The sequence below is a fragment of the Plecotus auritus genome, assembly GCF_963455305.1.
Source record: "Plecotus auritus genome assembly, chromosome: 11".
NCBI classification, from domain to species: domain Eukaryota; kingdom Metazoa; phylum Chordata; class Mammalia; order Chiroptera; family Vespertilionidae; genus Plecotus; species Plecotus auritus.
In genome coordinates this window covers 15927605-15946583 of record NC_137777.1, presented here as the reverse complement: position 1 = coordinate 15946583, position 18979 = coordinate 15927605, and positions in this window count along the sequence as shown.

Sequence of the window (18979 nt, the reverse complement as noted above, 5' to 3'; positions counted from 1 at the left end):
ATATCACCAAAGGGTAAAATTCTTTACATCTCTCTAAAAGATTTAAATCAGAGACAGTGCCTTATTTTATGAACTCACATGAATGACATGAATTTTGCTGTGATGGAGCCAAAATCAGACTAGTGGCAATAAAAACGCAGGCTTATTCTAAGAGATAAAATTAAAGACCCTCGTTGGCCAATTTTATTCTTCCGTAAATTTTATGTTTATGCCATTTAAAAAACCTTTGCCGAAACCGGTTTGGCTCAGTGGATAGAGCGTCGGCCTGCGGACTGAAAGGTCCCGGGTTCGATTCCGGTCAAGGGCATGTACCTTGGTTGCGGGCACATCCCCAGTGGGAGGTGTGCAGGAAGCAGCTGATCGATGTTTCTCTCTCATCGATGTTTCTAGCTCTCTATCCCTCTCCCTTCCTCTCTGTGAAATATCAATAAAATATATATAAAAAAAAAAAAAGAATTAAAAAAAAAAAAAACCTTTTTTTCTTTTAGAGTACCTTAAAAAATGCTTACCTTTCTTATTGATCTCTGTTTATATGGATAATAGTTACATACTTGGTGGGTTTTTTAAATACTTTTTCTTTTTAAAAAATATTTTTATTGATTTTTAGAGAGAGGAAGAGGGAGGAAGAGACAGAAACATCTATGAGAGAGAAATATCCATCAGCTGCCACCTGCACACCCCCAACCTGGGATTAGCCCACAGCCGGGCATGTGCCCTGACCCGGAATCGAACCGGCAATCTCTCAGTGCATGGGACAACACTTGAACACTGAACCACATCAGACAGACACTTTTCTCTCTTTATTAAAGACATTTTACATTTAATATGCTCAAATCTGTCCATCTTTTTCTTTAAGATTTCTGTTTTTTTTGTTTTTTTATTTTATCTTGTTTAGGAAGACCTTGTTTATCGCCAGATTACAAAAAGATACTCTAAACATCTACATTTTCTTTTTACATCTCAATCTTTAATCTATCTGGAATTTGTTTTTGTGTGTGGTATGAGATAGGGATCCAACTTTGTTTTTTCCCCTTTATGATGATCCCAAGTTGCTTTTTACAGGCCTATTTACCTGCCTTGAAAAGGAATGATCAGCTTACCAGGTAGTCCTGAGGTCAGCAGTAGGATCCTGTTCTGTTCCCGCTGATTCTGTGTGTGTTTTTCAAGTGGAAAAAGTGCACGTGAAACTGCTTAGTTGTGACAAACATGAACACTGCTGTTTTTCTTCCAGAAGATGCTCTGACCACAGCACTGCCTGCCGGGGTTCTTGTTCCGGCGTTAAGAAGGGCTCAGCAATCTGGAGAAAGGCTGTAACTTAAGTAAGGGTCCAGAGACAAAAGATAATTTTGAAAGGCATTGGGGGTCAGAGGAACCTGGCTGAAGAAACCAAGTTCTCCTTGTTTCAGGACCCCTTGCTTTTTATGAACACAATTTGTCCTAAGGCAAGGTGGAGATATACACTTCAAAGGGTAGGGTTTCCATACAGAAGCATTTCAGATTGGGGAATTGCCTGTGGCTGTTCAGGTGTTTGGCCAGTAGGAGGCAATAACATGTAGATTAAGATGCCCTGAGCTGTCTGGCAGCTAACAATCAATTTAATGCATCCTTTTCAGGTTTGGGGAAATGCCTTTAGCCATTCCCAACAGGCAATAACATATGTGACTCAGCCCTTGTTGAGTCCCCAAGTTCCATAAACCTTTCGATGTAACTCTTGCAATTATGACATGCTGGAATTGGCTTCTGGTACTACCACCTCAAATTCATTTCCTTTCCATTTCAAAAGGAGTTCATATACATTTACTTTATACTCTACACCCTGGGAGATGTCATCACCCAACATACAGCTCTATGGTCAAAGTGCTTAAAGTCTAATGAGAGAGCAAACTCATACATGCACATGCACACACATACACACATATAATAAACATATACATATATAGTTAACATGTAAATATACACTGAGTGGCCCGATTATTATGATCTCTGAATGCATAATAATCTGGCCACTCAGTGTACTTCTCTTGAGTACCTCATTTATTTGATATCAAAGATACTATAAATCGTGCACCTGATCAGTTTTCCCCTTTGCACTGGCTGAAAGAAAGCTCAGGGCAAATAGGTGGTTGATCTCCAGTGAAAGTCTAGAATACTTTTGGTACCCATTTGAGATACAAATACACTGAGTGGCCAGATTATTATGCATTCAGAGGTCATAATAATCTGGCCACTCAGTGTGTACGCATGCAGATGAGGGGAATATACACTCTAGGGCAGCATGTGGTTATGCCCTGTGAGTGTGCTAATGAGCGCCTCTCCCCTAAATCCCCGAGAGGGTGGGATGGTGACGTTGTTATCATTTACCTGGAGCAAAGTAGGGAATTGGTAAATGTTAGTTGAATGGAAGTGAAATAATAGGTAGCACGGGAATTGAGAGGAGAGAGAATCTTCACAGTAAAGGTCAGAGAAAGTGCCAGAGGCGGCCCTGAGCCGGCCCTAAGGGTTTGGAGAGACGGAAAGGAGGAGGGAGAGGCCGCCATGCTCAGCTGCCCCTGAGCATTGCCTCCCTGGGAAGCAATTTCCTCTGTTCTCACATACTCCTTCAGGTTGTCTGGGAGGGAGTGTAAAGGCTGCAAACAGGACGTTGATCTCCCTCAATCATCCGCCTCCAAAGCTCCCAGAGCTCCCGCAGCTTTTCCAACGCACAGAAATCAATTCTCTGAGAGCAACTCCCCTGCCACTGTCCCCTCCCAGAGCCATCTGCCACAGGGCGTTAGCTCTGAGTGCACCGCGCTCCCACTGCGGGGTGGGGACGCACACACGGCCCCCACCGGGCTCAGCCTGCCCTCTCCTCTCAGAGCCCTTCTAGGGTCAGCCACCAAACAGCCCGGGGTGGACGCTGGCCCTGAAGATGCTGACCCCTCAAGTCAGCACCGAGGGGAACAAAGAAAAGATGCCAAAGACAAAAGGACGAACCCGGCCTTCCTTCCTGCCCCGATCCCCCACAGGAACAGGGACCACTGATTCACTCAGCACTTACTTAGCACGTTTTCCGTGTGCAGCAAGTCCCAGGAGCTGGACGTACATCAGTGCAGGGCACAGGCAGACAGCCCTGCCCGCCTGGAGCCTGGGACAGCAGGGGAGGGCCGTGGGGACAATAAACAACTATTATGAATAACAAGAAATGAATTAATGCAAATCCATCTCTTTGCAGCTTACCCCAAATACAATGTATGTACTTGTTCCAGTCACAGTTTAATTCGACCCTAATGGCCATAATGGCCTCTCTGCCCTCCTAAGGCCACAGGGGCTGCTGATGGAGTTCTGCACAGATCGGACTACGCTTCTCTTTTGAAAACTCACAGGGGCAGGAGAGCAGGGGAGAAAAGCCGAGCATATACAAGCTTTGGGCTACATTCTGCAAATCTGAAACTAGGGAGCATGCAAGTATAAAAGGCATTACATGGTAAGCAATAAGGGCTGGTTCAAACACTTTAAAAAGAAACAGCCTGCATAATAGAAAACACTAAGAAAGAAATGACCTCAGCAGATCTCTACCCTGCAGCAAGCCATCTTTCCCAAACAGCCGAGGCTGGGTCTGTGGAGGGTTACCTGAGGGAGAAGGTATATACTTCCAAACTAAGGAATCCTGGGCATTGAGAAGAACATGCCTTTTAGAACTTCCATTTACTGTAGATATTCACACACACACACAGAGCCGTTTTTAATTTCCCTCCTAATCCCTATTTTCTCTGAGAAGTTGATCTTTCCATCGGAGCTCTGCCTACCATGGAACAATCTTTACTTGGCTGTTGCTTCTTGTCCTCTTGGAGTCAGCTTATATGCCCCCTCCTCCCTCTGCCCCCAGAAGTCTTTCTGACTAGTCTAGGACCTACCCTCAGCCCACCCTTGCCTTCACAAGGAATGGAAGACCTACGTATAATTTATTGAGTCTTCTCAGAACTAAATGTAATTGGAAATTATCTGTTTCACTCATTCATTTCTTTGTTCACTTGTTTATTATATGTCTGACTCCACTTGAAGATAAGCTTTGTGGGAACAGAAAATTTATCTTGCCTGCTCTCTCTCCAGCTCCTAAAACAGTGTTTGGCAAGAGTAAATCCTTAATAAATATTTGCTGAATGGAGGAATGAAAACCTGTCAGATCATTGAGCAAAGCAGCTTTGATTTTGCTGCTACATCAAGCAACCATCTTATTTCCCTTCATTTTTTCTCAGTTATATGTTCAGTCTCCACTTTAATATATATATATATCCTATCTAATAAAAGAGTAATATGCAAATTAACCACCACTCCACTATACCCACAAGCCACGCCCACCAGCCAATCAGGAGAGAGTATGCAAATTAACCCAACCAAGATGACTGCAGCCATGGAGTAAGCAGGAGGCTTGAGTTTCCCTGGCAATGGAGGAAGCCAAGCTTTACGAACACCCTGGCCAGCCCAGGCCTCCACTTAAGGCTACAAAGTTTCAATTATAGAAGATAAATAAATCTCAGATGCCAGGGCCTCCACTTGGGTCGTTGAGGGGTGTGGCCGGACAAGAACCACCACAGACCCCTTGCCCAGGCCGCTCCATGCCCCAAGGGAACTCCCACCCTGATCCAGGACACCCTTCAGGGCAAACCAGCTGGCCCCCACCCTTGCACCAGGCCTCTATCCTATCTAATAAAAGAGTAATATGCAAATTGACCATCACTCGAACACATAAGATGGCTGCCCCCATGTGGTCAAAGATGGCTGCCCCCATGTGGACACAAGATGGCCGCCACAAGATGGCCAGCAGGGGAGGGCAGTTGGGAGGGATCAAGCCTGCAGGGGAGGGCAGTTAGGGGTGACCAGGCCTGCAGGGGAGGGCAGTTAGTGGCAAACAGGCTGGCAGGGGAGCAGTTAGGCATCAATCAGGCTGGCAGGGGAATGGTTAGGGGGTGATCAGGGTGGCAGGCAGAAGTGGTTAGGCACAATCAGGAAGGCAGGCAGGTGAGCAGTTGGAGCCAGCAGTCCTGGATTGTGAGAGGGATGTCTGACTGCCCGTTTAGGCCTGATCCAGGTAGGATTGGGCCTAAATGGGCAGTCGGACATCCCTCGAGAGGTTCCAGATTGGAGGGTGCAGGCTGGGCTGAGGGACACCCCCCCCATGCACGATTTTGTGCACCAGGCCTCACACACAAACACACACACACACACACACACACACACACACACTGAGTGGCCAGATTATTATGACCACCCCATCAGTACTTCGTTGGGCCACCTTTTGCCTTCAATACTGCGACGATTCTTCTTGGCATTGACTCCACGAGATGTTGAAAGGTGATGTGAGGAATCTGACACCATGCCTGATGAATAGCACTGTCCAGTTCTTTGAGATTTGATGGTTGTGGAACCAGCTGCCTGATGGCTCTTTTAACTTCGTCCCCAAAAATGCTCAATTGGATTGAGATGTGGTGATTGCGGGGGCCACCTAAGCAAGGTAAAGTCTCCCTCATGTTCTTGAAACCACTCCTGATACTCGCTCCATGGCTCTGAGCACCAACAATCATCCCACGTCCAAAGGCTGTTAAATCGCGCTGTTCACCCATATCTTCAGAAAAAAATCACTTCTACTGTCGTGGTAAACCTGCTTCCCTATGTATAATGGTCTGGCCCTCTAGCAACTTCAGCGTGAAATTATAGCTAATTTGCCTACAAACGTCAAGTGGTCATAATAATCTGGCCACTCAGTGTATATTGATTTCAGAGAGGAAGGGAGAGGGAGAGAGAAATAGAAACAATGATGAAAGAGAATCATTGATCGGCTGCCTCCTGCGGGGATCCAGCCCACAACCTGGGCATGTGCCCTGACCAGGAACCAAACCATGACCTCCTGGTTCATAGGTTGATGCTCAACCACTGAGTCATGCTGGCTGGGCATAGCGGCACCTGGGCATTTGTTGGAAATGCTAATTCTTAGACCTACCAAAACAGAAACTCTGGCAATGGGCCTGGACACTTGTATTTCAACAAGGCCTTCTTGGTGATTCTGTTGTACACTCTAGTTTGAGAACCACTCACTGCTCTACATCGTGTGTTAAGACCTAAAGTCAAGGGAACTGAGTAAATTCCATTACCCAAAAAAATATCTTTGGGCTTCTGGTTGCTCATTTTTTCTTAATATATTAGGCCACTTCCTGAAATGACACAGTGCTCAAGTTTGATGAAAGGGCTGGTGTCATGGTTTAATACATATTCTGAATTACAGGTTATGTTACAGTTTTAATTTGTCTCTTTGGTCAGAGACCCACTCAAGGTAGCTTAAATAAGGGGGCAATTATTATCAGGAATCACATGAAGAAATTAGGGGAATTTCTGGATATCTAAGAAGACAAGATCTAAAAATTGGATACACAGTCTGTAGCTGAGGGGTGGCTCTAAATTCAAGGTTTGTCAAAGCATCCGGGCAGAGCTTTGATGCTACATCACGGTTGTGATCCAATTACATCCATTTGTGTCTGCGTTTCTTATCCTGCTGCCAATTAGCTTCCTCGTTTAATAATGTTCCTGATCCTCCATAATTTTGGGCTGCAGGGCTATTCTTTCAATGTTTTTCTCTTGAGAAAAGAGTATGATAGATCTAGCTTATCATTTGGGTGGCATATTATTGGTCATTTGTAGTAATAGTCAAGGATTTAATAGCTGGTACAACACAGACATCAATCAGAATGGAGAATCAACTGATTAGGATAAGGGGTCGCCAATTAGGATGGGCACCGACTATACCAGGGGTGGGCAAACTTTTTGACTCGAGGGCCACAATGGGTTCTTAAACTGGACCGGAGGGCTGGAACAAAAGCATGGATGGAGTGTTTGTGTGAACTAATATAAATTCAAAGTAAAGGAGCGGAGGGGAGAGCAAGAGAACCCTCTGCTCTTTCGGCTCCGCGGGCCAGATAGAACAGCCGAACGGGCCGGATCCGGCCCGCGGGCTGTAGTTTGCCCACGGCTGGACTATACACATCTGGCACAGGCATACCAATGTGTGCCTCTTGATTATCAGACTGAAAAAACAGCTATGTAGATTTGTCCCTTCAGAAGGTACTTTGGCACAGCAAAGGAATCCATATAGGCAGAAACATGTTGTTTTTTGTTGAGTTCTTTTGTTGTTGTTTTCTTTCTTTTTCTTTTCTAAACATCACATCTACAGAACTCAGCAGGGTGCCTAGAGCATAGTGGACACTCATTAAATATTTGACAGGACTAATCCTGTCAAATATTTAACCTAATCAACCTAATCAGTTGATTCTCCATTCTGATTGTTTGATGTCTGTGTTGTACCAGCTGTTAAATCCTTGACTATTACTACAAATGACCAATAATATGCCACCCAAACGATAAGCTAGATCTATCATACTCTTTTCTCAAGAGAAAAACATTGAAAGAATAGCCCTGCAACCCAAAATTATGGAGGATCAGAAACATTATTAAACGAGGAAGCTAATTGGCAGCAGGATAAGAAACGCAGACACAATATTTGACAGGACATATTATGGGAACCTATATATTTAAATACTTGAATAATACCAATAAATACATTTTAAGTACAAGCTCTAAGTCAAATCTCATGTGATATTTATTCCTTATAAATGTCTTTGGAGTCTTCTTGTCAATTCCCCTTGCCCTCACCCTTGCTTTACCAACAGTCACATGGACCATTTCAACAACCTTCTAATTAATCTTCTTGACTCTAGAATTTTTCTTTTGTTAAAAATACATTTTATTGATTTTTTACAGAGAGGAAGGGGGAAGGATAGAGAGTTAGAAACATTGATGAGAGAGAAACATCAATCAGCTGCCTCCTGCACAACCCCTACTGGGGATGTGCCTGCAACCAAGGTACATGCCCTTGACTGGAATCGAACCTGGGACCTTTTAGTCCACAGGCCGAAGCTCTATCCACTGAGCCAAACCGGTTAGGGCTAGAATCTTTCTTTCTATTACAACTTCTACAATCTCTCCCCAAAGCATCTCTCTATTCTAAGGTTTAAGTATTTTGGTTACTTACCATTCTCCTGTTTGAGAATATGTTCATGAATAGGAAAGGTATAAAGACATACATAAAAGTGATAAACATAAATACAAGATAGTGGTTGCCTCTAGGGGTACAAGGAGGATTTAGAGAAGTAGAGTGGATATGCTGCTGAGCTAAGAAATCAGGGGGTTCTGGGCTGCTGAAGCAGCTGGAATGTGTGGGCCAGAGGGCCTGAGAAAAGGGACCTACAGAGAGAGGTGACCTCAGAAGTCAGCATGAGAATTTACCTCAAGTCCTTGGCTGCGGGCTAGGCTATGTGTGAAAGGGCTAGACCAAGAGATCCAACATTTTGAGGGTGTGAGTGAAAGATGATGCGGAGAGATGTTGGAATTCTAGAACAGCCAGAGACGAGACACCTCACTGAGTACTTTACACTTTGAGTTAGGACTCCTTTCAGTCAGGAACAAAAGCCATCCTCTAAGGCTAATGTCAAAACTGAAATATACCTGCCCTAACAGCAACTGAAACAAACCTGACAGGACCAAGAGAACCCACCAGCAACGTAATAGTAACTTAAATACAGAGAGAACTATACCTGAGTTCCATGTAGTCAAACTGCTGGAAAGCAAAGATGAACAGAAAAATCTTAAAGGCAGCCACATATCCTTAGTAAGTTGCAAACAAGGGAAAGCAGGGTATGGATGACGGCTGACTTCTCATCAGAAATAACGGAGGCCAGAAATGGCACCTTTAAAACATACATCAAAAATTAGGGTGAAGTAAAGATTGTGGGGCGCGGCTACAGTGTTTGGACAGGTTCAAGCCGTGGACTGATGAGAAGGCACAGTCCTCTCATGGCCACGTGCAAATCCCAGCTTGGAGGGCAGAGCCCTCCCCGCACCATTATAGCCAACAGCTGTAGTGGTAAGCCTGAACCTATGGTCCGAACACGTGGCCCCACGTGCCTGAGTGATATAGGCTGCAAGTAAGCAAAGCTTGATCAGGTGCATGTAATTGAGTAGGATTGCAACCCATGAGAATGTTGTAAACATCTTGGCCACGCCCTTACTTTGCCTCGTGGCATCTGCTATAAAATAAAGACACGGCTTGTAGTCTGTGGCATTGCTGGGTCCCACCGAGTCCCAGCATTCTTTCTCTTGTCTATCTTTTCTCAATGCTTCACCGCCCCCTCTCAGGGTCACTGAACCTGGCTGAGCTGGCGCGGCACATAAGGCACCCTGGGGCTGAGTATGCCATGGCCGTGCCGGCTCCCCACGAAAGATAGTTTCAGAACAACATAAACCTAGAGAACCTGTTGTCAGCAGGCTATAAGAAATGCTAAGGAAAATTCTTCAGGCTAAAAAGAAAGGCCCAACTTCATGTCTAGTGTCATAAGGACAGAATGAGAGAAACAGAAATAGTACATATTGGAAAATATAAAACACTTTTTTCTTAATTTTTTTGGAAGACAACTGATTATTTAAAGCAAAAATAATACATTGCATTATGGTGTTTTATTACGTAGACAAAATAAGCACTAACGATAGCAATTAGGGTAGGCAGGCTCAATAGAATTTCGCTATTATAAGGTTCTTACATTTTATGTGAACTGATAAAATATTAACTTTAAGTTAATCAAGTTAAGGATTCATTTGTAATCTATCTAGAAGCAACCATAAAAACATCAATGCAAAACAAAGAGAGGAATTAAAATAGAATATTTAAAAAATACATAAATCCAAAATACAGGGAAAGAACATAAAAGCAGATAGAATAACTTGGAAATAAATACTGGCATGGTACACTTAAACCCAACTAGATAAATGGTAGTACTAAATGAAAATAAATTAAACATTTTTAATAGGAAAAAACTATCAAACTAGATTAAAAAGCAAAAACCATGTGCTGCCCGAAAGAGATAGACACCATTTAAATAAGTTAATACAAATAATTTAAGAGTAAAAAGATAAGACACAATAAGCATAAGAAATCCAGAATAAGTATTTCAACACAAAGTGAAATTCCAGGCAGGGACCATTATTAGTGATAGGAGGGTATGGCATAATGACAAACAGTTTAATGCGTCAGGAAGATATAACAACCATATGTGTCATACGATTAATAACAAAGGTTCAGAACACACGAAGGGGAAAAAAAGACGCAACTAAAGGGAGAAGTGACACTTACATGTAGTTGCAGGTTTTTGGTTTTTTTTAAATATATTTTAATTGATTTTTTACAGAGAGGAAGGAAGAGTGATAGATAGTCAGAAACATCGGTGAGAGAGAAACATCGATCAGCTGCCTCTTGCACACCTCCTACTGGGGATGTGCCCGCAACCAAGTTACATGCCCTTGACCGGAATCGAACCTGGGACCTTTCAGTCCGCAGGCTGACGCTCTTCCACTGAGCCAAACCGGTTTTGGCCGTAGTTGCAGGTTTTATTACCTCTGTCCTCGGAACCGCTAGAATAACTAGGCAATCAATAAAGATGTTGAACATTTTAACAATAAGTTCCACCGACTTGATCTGATTGATATTTATCAAACACTAACCTTACAGCCAACAGCTGCAGAAGGCACGATCTTTTTTAACATTTTGGGATTGTTCACCACGATAAGCAATATGCTGGACAAAAAAATATGAGCCAACCACTATCAAAAGATCAAAATCTTGCAGGTTTGTTCTCTGGCCAAAGTAGAATTGAATTAAAAAATCAGTAACAGCGAGATACCTAGAAAATGTCCCAATATTTGGAATGTGTGCACTTTTAAATAGCCCATGGATGCAAATCGCAATCGTAAGGTATAATAAAACATTGTAGCTGAATGATAATGAAACTTCACTCTGCCCATAGGCGTGACAGTCTCTCCGCTGAGCGTCCTCTTAAAAGCCTTAGCCCCCTCCCCCTTCCCACTCAAGGCGCTGGGCCTACGGGAAGACCCTGCATATCATTGTACGATGAAGCCTCCACGTGCTGCTCCTGTTCCCATTCTGCTTCCGGTGCTCGCTCACACCCCCCCATTCTCCTGCCCTGCTCTGAGCCAGGTGTGAGGAAACAGACCACGTTCTAGTTACGGGCGGGGACGTTTGGAGCCCTCTTCTCCCAGGGCCCCTCATTCCCCTGTCATACCGTGCTGTGAGGTCCAGCTGTGAACGAAGAGTCCACAGCAGTACACCTGAGGATCAAAATGTGGTTTATTGTGACAGCAGACAAGAAATAAGATAGGAAAGATGTGCCTAGTAATATCTAGAGATGGCTGTTGAAGGAAGGCCTAGTGTACTTAATTCAAGTAAAATGATTCCTGATACTTTGAGGGCCTGCCTCTTAGATGACTAAGGGTCGAGGCTCTGTTTGCGGTGACCTTTTGCTTTTCTCTGAGAGAGCCCCGAAGAACTAGATTTTTGACTCGTGATTTGGGATTGTTTAGGCACCAGATCTGTACCTAAAGGTTGGCTGATTGCCAGCTTTGGGTACTCGGAACTCATCAGAACTCAGAACATTCACCATGAGTCAGCCTCACCCTGCCCCTCACACCACCAAAGCAAGCACTGAGGTTGTTTTTTTGGTTGTTGTTTGGTTGGGTGTTTTGTTACTACGTCCCAAACAGCTTATATAAACTTCATGGTGTTAGTACATAAAGTTCCTTGCTATAACAAATCAAAAATAGATTTTCAATTTCTTTCTCCAGCAAGAGCTTGAGATTTGCTAAGAAAGGCTCATGGCTGTCTAACAGCTGTTTATCACTCCCAGGTAGGGCCCCAGTCGCTGGTGGATCAGGGTTCGAATCCCCCACCATATGGTCAGGGCCTCACTGTAGCCTGCAGGGGCCCTGCTGCCTTTAGGGGGTCACCCAAGAAGTCTGTTGTTCCCCCCTCACCCCCATCCCCCAGCAGCCCAGCAGCCAGACCTGGGACAGAGGGAGCCTAGACTCTGGAGGTGAGAAGCAGAGAAGACCCTGACCTAGTTCTTGCTCAGGGAACAGGCAGAGAAGCTGTGTGTAAGGAACTCAAGGGTCTGCCCACAGGCTTCTGAGGTCATCCTGCTCCCATCCGTGTTATCTTCTAGAAGCAGCGACTTCCTCTCCCATCGCCCACTCTCCAGGACACACAGCGCAAGCCGAGGCGAGTGAACTCTCCCAGGGTATTTTTAAAGTCCTATCTTTTGGACGGCTGCCGGGTTCTGTCTGCCCAGCTGCTTCCTTCTGAGAAGGCCCTGAGCGGCCGGCTGCTTGGGACTCCTCCCTGGGGTCTTTCTCTCATGCAGCCCTGACAGGGGCCTGCTGAGTCCATCGGGGGCACATCCATCTCCAGGGACAGACAGGTCTGCTCTGAGGGGGCTCAGCAGAACTACCTCCAAACCCAGCAGCTGGTGCCCGGCCGTGGCCCTGAATGTCCAGAGGGAACTGTTTGTTCCTTCGATGAGACAGACCAGCAAAGAAAAATGGTTTTCAAGGCGTTCTAATCAATGACTTGGGTCGTACCTGTTGGCATTTGTGAACACTTACTTCATACCACTCAAGGTGCTGTACGTTCTATACACATAATTTCATTTCATCCCCATGACAACACAAGGCAGTGGGCGTTTTACCATTCCCGTCTTGCAGCTGTGGTAGTGAGACTCAGAGAATATAAGTCACATTGTCAAGACTGAATATTGAGTAAGTGGCAGAGCTAGGAACCAGCCAATAGGGTATAATTCTAAAAAAAAAAAAAAAAAAAAAAAAATCCTGAACCTCCCCTCGCCAAAAAAAACACAACAAACAAACCTAAAAACTGGTTTGAGCTGGGCCTGTGTGGTTCAGTGGTTGAGCATTGCCCTATGAACCAGGAGGTTATAGTTGGATTCCCTGTCTGGGCACATGCACAGCTTGCAGGCTCGATCCCCAGTAGGGGGCGTGCAGGAGGCATCCAATCAATGCTTCTCTCTCATCATTGATGTTTCCATCTCTCCCTGTCCTTTCCTTTCTTAAATCAATAAAAAACCAAATTGATTTGTGATACAGAAGTTAGTCACTTACCCTGTTGGGATTAAGTCACAATTTCATTTTATAGTTGTGACGGCAAAAAAAAAGAAGATACTGGTCATCATCAGACGTGTCCTGGAGTTTTCAACTGAGGTATTGAAAAATTCAGAGGCTATAAGGGTGAGTCTGGCAGGCGTTAGTAATGGTCAAAGAGGCAAACATCTAGGGCAAAAATTATTCTAGTATTTCACTGAGAAACAAGGGGAAGACAGGCAAAACAGAAATATATAAAACAAATATACAGCTAAAAACAATCCGATGACAGAGAGGCCTCACTGATGAGCTGAGGAGGAGGCCCAAAGTGATGACAAACAGGACCCGTGCATGTACCTGTAGGAGGAATGGCAGGAGGCTGACGGTTAGAATACAGTGAGGGTGAGGCTGGAAAATGCTGAAGGTAATAAAAATGGCCCTTTTCACTTTGGCGGGGGGCGGGGGCAGGCAAAGAGTTGTCAGAGAAATGGCAGACCTACTGCTCAGAGGTAACAGTGGAAAAAATGCGAAAGCATTTCTTAATTCTCCCTTGCTTCTCTTGTCTGCAACTGAGAGAAGAATCTTCAACTGGAAATGGCAAAATAAACACTAAAGAACAGGAGCTGATGTCCATGGTAAGCAAAAGAACTGGCACTAGTGAGTACCCATTTTATGCCAAGCTCATATCCATGTTCTAACCAAATCCCATAATAACTCAGAAAAGTAGGTATCACTATATATAACCGGCAAGCCCCACCCCCCCTCACCTCACCCCCATGCGTTGTTAGCACCTAGATTGCAATAGGAGGAAAATATAAAGGCGGTAGACCTATATTTCAGCAAGTCATTTGAGAAAGGCCTTAATGAATTCCCAGAGGGTAAAGTGGGGAAATGTGTGGTGGAGGATGGTACGGGGAAGAGGTTTCACAACAGATTAAATAATTTGATTTGTTGTCAGGCTCCAGGTTTGCATCTGGATATGCCACTTATCAGTTTTCTTATCTGCAAAATAAAGATAATTATACTACTTACCTCATAAGGTAGTCATAAGGATTAAGTTAGATCACATACATTAAGACCATTTTGTAAACTTATAATGTACTAGAGGCCCAGTGCACAAAATTTGTGCATGTGTGGGGGGGTGTCCCTCAGCCCAGACTGCACCCTCTCCAATCTGGGACCCCTTGAGGGATGTCCGACTGCCCATTTAGGCCCGATCCTACCCGGATTGTGAGATGCCTCTCACAATCCAGGACTACTGGCTCCCAACTGCTTGCCTGCCTGCCTTCCTGATTATGACTAACCGCTTCTGCCTGCCACCCTGATCACCCCCTAACCACTCCCCTGCCAGCCTGATTGATGCCTAACTGCTCCCCTGCCAGCCTGTTTGCCACTAACTGCCCTCCCCTGCAGGCCTGGTCCCCCCCAACTGCTCTCCCCTGCAGGCCTGGGTCCCCCCCAAGTGCTCTTCCCTGCAGGCCCAGTCGCCCCCAACTTCCCTCCTCTGCAGGCCTGGTCACCCCTAACTGCCCTCCCCTGCAGGCTTGATTGCCCCCAACTGCCCTCCCTTGCAGGCCTGATCCCTCCCAACTGCCCTCCCCTGCTGGCCATCTTGTGGCGGCCATCTTGTGTCCACATGGGGGCAGCCATCTTGTGTTCTTGAGTGATGGTCAATTTGCATATTACTCTTTTATTATATAAAATTACATGACAATAACTATGGCTATTAATTAATAGCACCAGTAGAAGGTTACAAAGCTTTGATCTTGAGCCTATTTTAGTCCACATCTCGCTAAAGATATGTATGAAGGTAGAGGAAATAGCTTTATCAGATTTGCAGGTTACACAGAGCTGTCAGTGAAAGCTAATTTATTTGATGTGTCTTAATTATTCAGAGTTTATGCTAGTGTTAGGACAGTCATAATGATTTTGGCAGGCTGGAATGTTTGAAAAAACAATTCACTTTTATATCTGTGCTTGGCTAAAAACAAAATTTCATAAGGACAGAATGAGGCAGCTGTCCACAGAAGGGTCCAGGAGATTTGGTCAACCTCCAGCCCAGTCTGAAGGAACTATGTGAGGTGGTTACAGAAAAAGGCAGCAGAATTATGGGTTTGCTTATAGAAGTAGAGGCCATAGTATTCTTCTTGGGCCAGTACCCAGCTGGAGTCGTTTGCTTACTTCTGGAGAGACTATACAGAGAAGCAAGATTTCTAGTTAAGTGACAAATGGTTGAAGGGATTAGAAGTGCCGGGGAAAGAGAAGAATAAATAGTAGTGGAAACAATTACTTACTACCACCACAGCAATAGCTAATATTTATTGAGTATTTTTATATGTCTAGAATAGTCCATTATCTATGTTATCTCATCTAATCCTCTTAAGCTGGTGAGGTTGGTAGCAGTGTTTTCCTGCTTTCCCATTTTATAGTTGATAAAACAGGATAAATGGTTCACTCAAGGTTACATAGCTAGTAAATGAGAGAGCATATATTTCCACTCAGACTTTCTTATCTAGAACAGGCACTTTCAGCCAATATGCTATGCTGCTTTCTAAAAGTTGGAGGAAATAAGCTAACTGACAATATCTGGAGGACTCTCATGTGGAAGAAGGTTCAACCCTATGTTATACAGTTCTAGAAGGTAGTGCTAGTCCCTGGAAGTGTACAATTCGGGAAGGAAGATATAAGCTAGGCATTAGGAAGCATCTAACTTTTAGACTATAGAACAGGCTATCCTAGAGTCTATTTCTCCAACCACTTGCCAAGTAGAGGTTAGATGGCCACCTCTTAGGGTTTCTCTTGATGTTATGCGATTGTCCTAGGTAGCCTCAGCAACTCTTTTAAGATCTGTCCTTGGCCAAATGTATTAACTAGGACTTATAACTTCAAGTAGCAAGAACCCAACTAACTATAGCTAGAATGTGTGGTCTCTCTTGGAAGAGCAAGGATGCAGCTGATCTGTCACAATGGACCCAGGACCATGAAACATAAAAGTCTCTCCAGTTCTTATCTGTACTTGGCCTTGTTGACTGTCTTCTCTCTTATCTTAATCCAACTTCTATCAGATATCAGAAAACATAGCCACTGGGAGTTCCTGTCCTTTCCCCCGCCCCCCCCCCCCCCATCTAATAGTTTCTGCCACTAGAGATGGTATCTTTGGTATCAAGGCAAAACAAATCTTCATAGACAAGGGTACAGGTTGACCCAGTTTAAGAGCCTGCAGCCTCTACACCATCAGTTGCAGCCAGGAGAATGGGACTAGTTAGACAATGGCAAGTCTCATGGGAGCGCTATGTATGGGTGGATCAGAAAAGGATGCATATTAAATAAAATAGTCCTCTGACCCAAAGGAAAATGATGGAAGGCTGGTACTCAAGAAGCATTGAGAACACCACAGGTTGAAAGCCTTTTTGACTCAACTGTATGTAAACTAGGAACATAAACGTTAGGGTTCAGGAGTCTCCATGTTGACAACAGTGATCTTTCTGAGACTATCTGAAGGGGATGCTCACTGTTAAGCTTGAGTGTTTGGCACCTATCATATGCTCAGCACTGAGCTAGGTACTACAGGCCATAGTCCCTATGTTTAAAGTCCGAACAATCTAATGGAATTAGGGACTGAATAGCATTCTGAGTCACTTAAAATATAATTATAGATTAGCCCTTTACAAATAGGTCTCACATCAAGTTTAAATTAAAACTAGCTTCTCAATGAAATTCCCAATGATTTAGAAATAGCCCAGGCTGCAGAAATTTGTATTCACATATTCATTCATTCGCACTTCAAATGTACTCACTATTGCTTTAGACACTCTTTACAGTAATAAAAGTGGTAGTCACAGTTCCCTTCTTTCAAATTTCTTACCTGCTGTTCTCTCTGGCTGGAATATTCTTTACCGCACTCCCATCTCCCATTGGTATCCCCTCTTTCTATTTAACTCTTGTTCATTTTTTTTTTTTTACATCTTTGATCCTCTTGACTTGGTTGAAACACCTATTGTATGCTCCCATAGCATTTTGGAAGCATCCCTTTTGGAAAGCTATTATATTGTACTGCTAACCAGAAGTTGGAGCCAAGTTCCACCGGGTCATGTCTCTCAACGCCGAAGAATGAGCACCGTGGACCAGAAGATTTAAACAAAAGCATAGAAAATTTATTACAAGCAGATTGACTCCCTGCATGGGGAGGGTTCCCAAATAATGGGTTTCCCATTGAAGCCCTGTAGTCTAGGGGTATATATTTGCTAAAAGCCTGTTTTATATCTACCTGTGTTGCCACCTGATTGATTCCCTCAATTGCTCTTGCCCAGCAATGGACCTGAACTTTCCCTGTTCCTATGCCTCAGTTCACCTTATTGTTGCAGACCCTCCCTAGTTTAACATGCCGCCTGCTCTGAGTCCAAAAACATTCTATTATTTCTGCATGGTTGGTTCCTGCAATGAGGCTTGCTCAAACTGCCGTGTCTGCCCCTGCCCATGTTCCACCTGCCTTTGTTTTCCACTGGACCTCTGTCCTATCTGCCTGCTTACCAAGCTAACTCCTTTCAATACTTTTATTTTTTACCCAATGTATATCTTCTTTAGTAGGCTCAAAGCCCCATGAGGACAGGGCTATGCTTGTTCTGTTCACTACAATGCCTAGAACACTGTCACAAAAATAGCAGGGACTAGATATTCATTAATTGGGCAGATATTTACTGAGCGCCTATGTATACAAGCATTGTTCTTGGCGCTGAGGATACAAAAGGGGAATAAAAAAAAGATATGGTCCCTTCCTTGATAGAGCTTCCATGTTAGTCAAAGTTTTGATTTAATGATAGAAGAGTATCTAATTTAGGCTCATTTCCCAGATAGACAGAAATGCTGGAGAGATTGCTTTGAGTCAATGGAGCCACATGGAGAATTTGAGTGGCACCGTTAGTTGTTCTTAATTTCCTCTTACATTGCTATTTCTCCATACACATTTCACAAAGCAAAGGCGTGTGCGTGAACTGGTTTATTCAGTCCATGAATGCCCACAGGATGCTGAGGGCATCATGGGTTGAGAGTAGAGACAAATACGTGAAGAACAGGACATATGTGCACAGTGGTTGGGTCATCCAGGCAGACAGCGTTGGTGATTTTTAACCAGTTCTTTCACAGCCCCTAAGAGGGACCAGCATGCCCTTACTGTTGCTGTGGAGCCTGGACTAAGCTCCCGGGGAAATGAAGGTGTGGCAGCCACAGCATTAGGCTTAGTCAGGACCTGCTAAGAGCTCAGTGTTGAGCAGGGAGTTGCAGGAAGGGACTAACATTGATGATGTTGAGAAAGCAGAAGGGCTTGCAGGAGATGGCTTATAAGGCAAGGGGATTATTATAATAGGAGTGTAGGAACAGCAGAGAAATAGCTCGTTAGAGTAGGAGGTGTTGAGCAATGAAAAACTATGGGATAGATATGGGGGACTGGGTTGGAAATGAGTCCTTGGAAATGGAAGAAATGACTATTTTCAAGAGTGAACTAGGTTTGGATTTCAGCTGATTTCTAACTAATCAAACCAGCTCTTAAATTCGGAACCAGGAAGGACCCCCATGGAACTCTGCTGGGGTTCCTACTTGGGGTTTGGGGAACTGCCCTGGCGGCACATGGAGAGAATCTCTCATCGTTCATGCTCACACGAGAAGCCAGTCTCTGGACAGGTTGTCATACGTCAGGTTACCACACCTGTGTCCTGGACTGAAAATGCACCCCACCTCACAAAGCTGGGCAGACACGTCAATGGAAACACAGACTGTCAAGCCAACCGTCACCCTCACCATTGTCACCCAAGAACAGCAGAGCCTGCGGGTGACTCTCTGTAACTCTGCGATCCGTGGAGGCCACACTGACTCAGAAACCCCACCCATTCCACTCATACAGCCTACGAGCTGCTGAGGCATTTAATCAGCAAGCACTCCAATCCGGAACAACAACCGT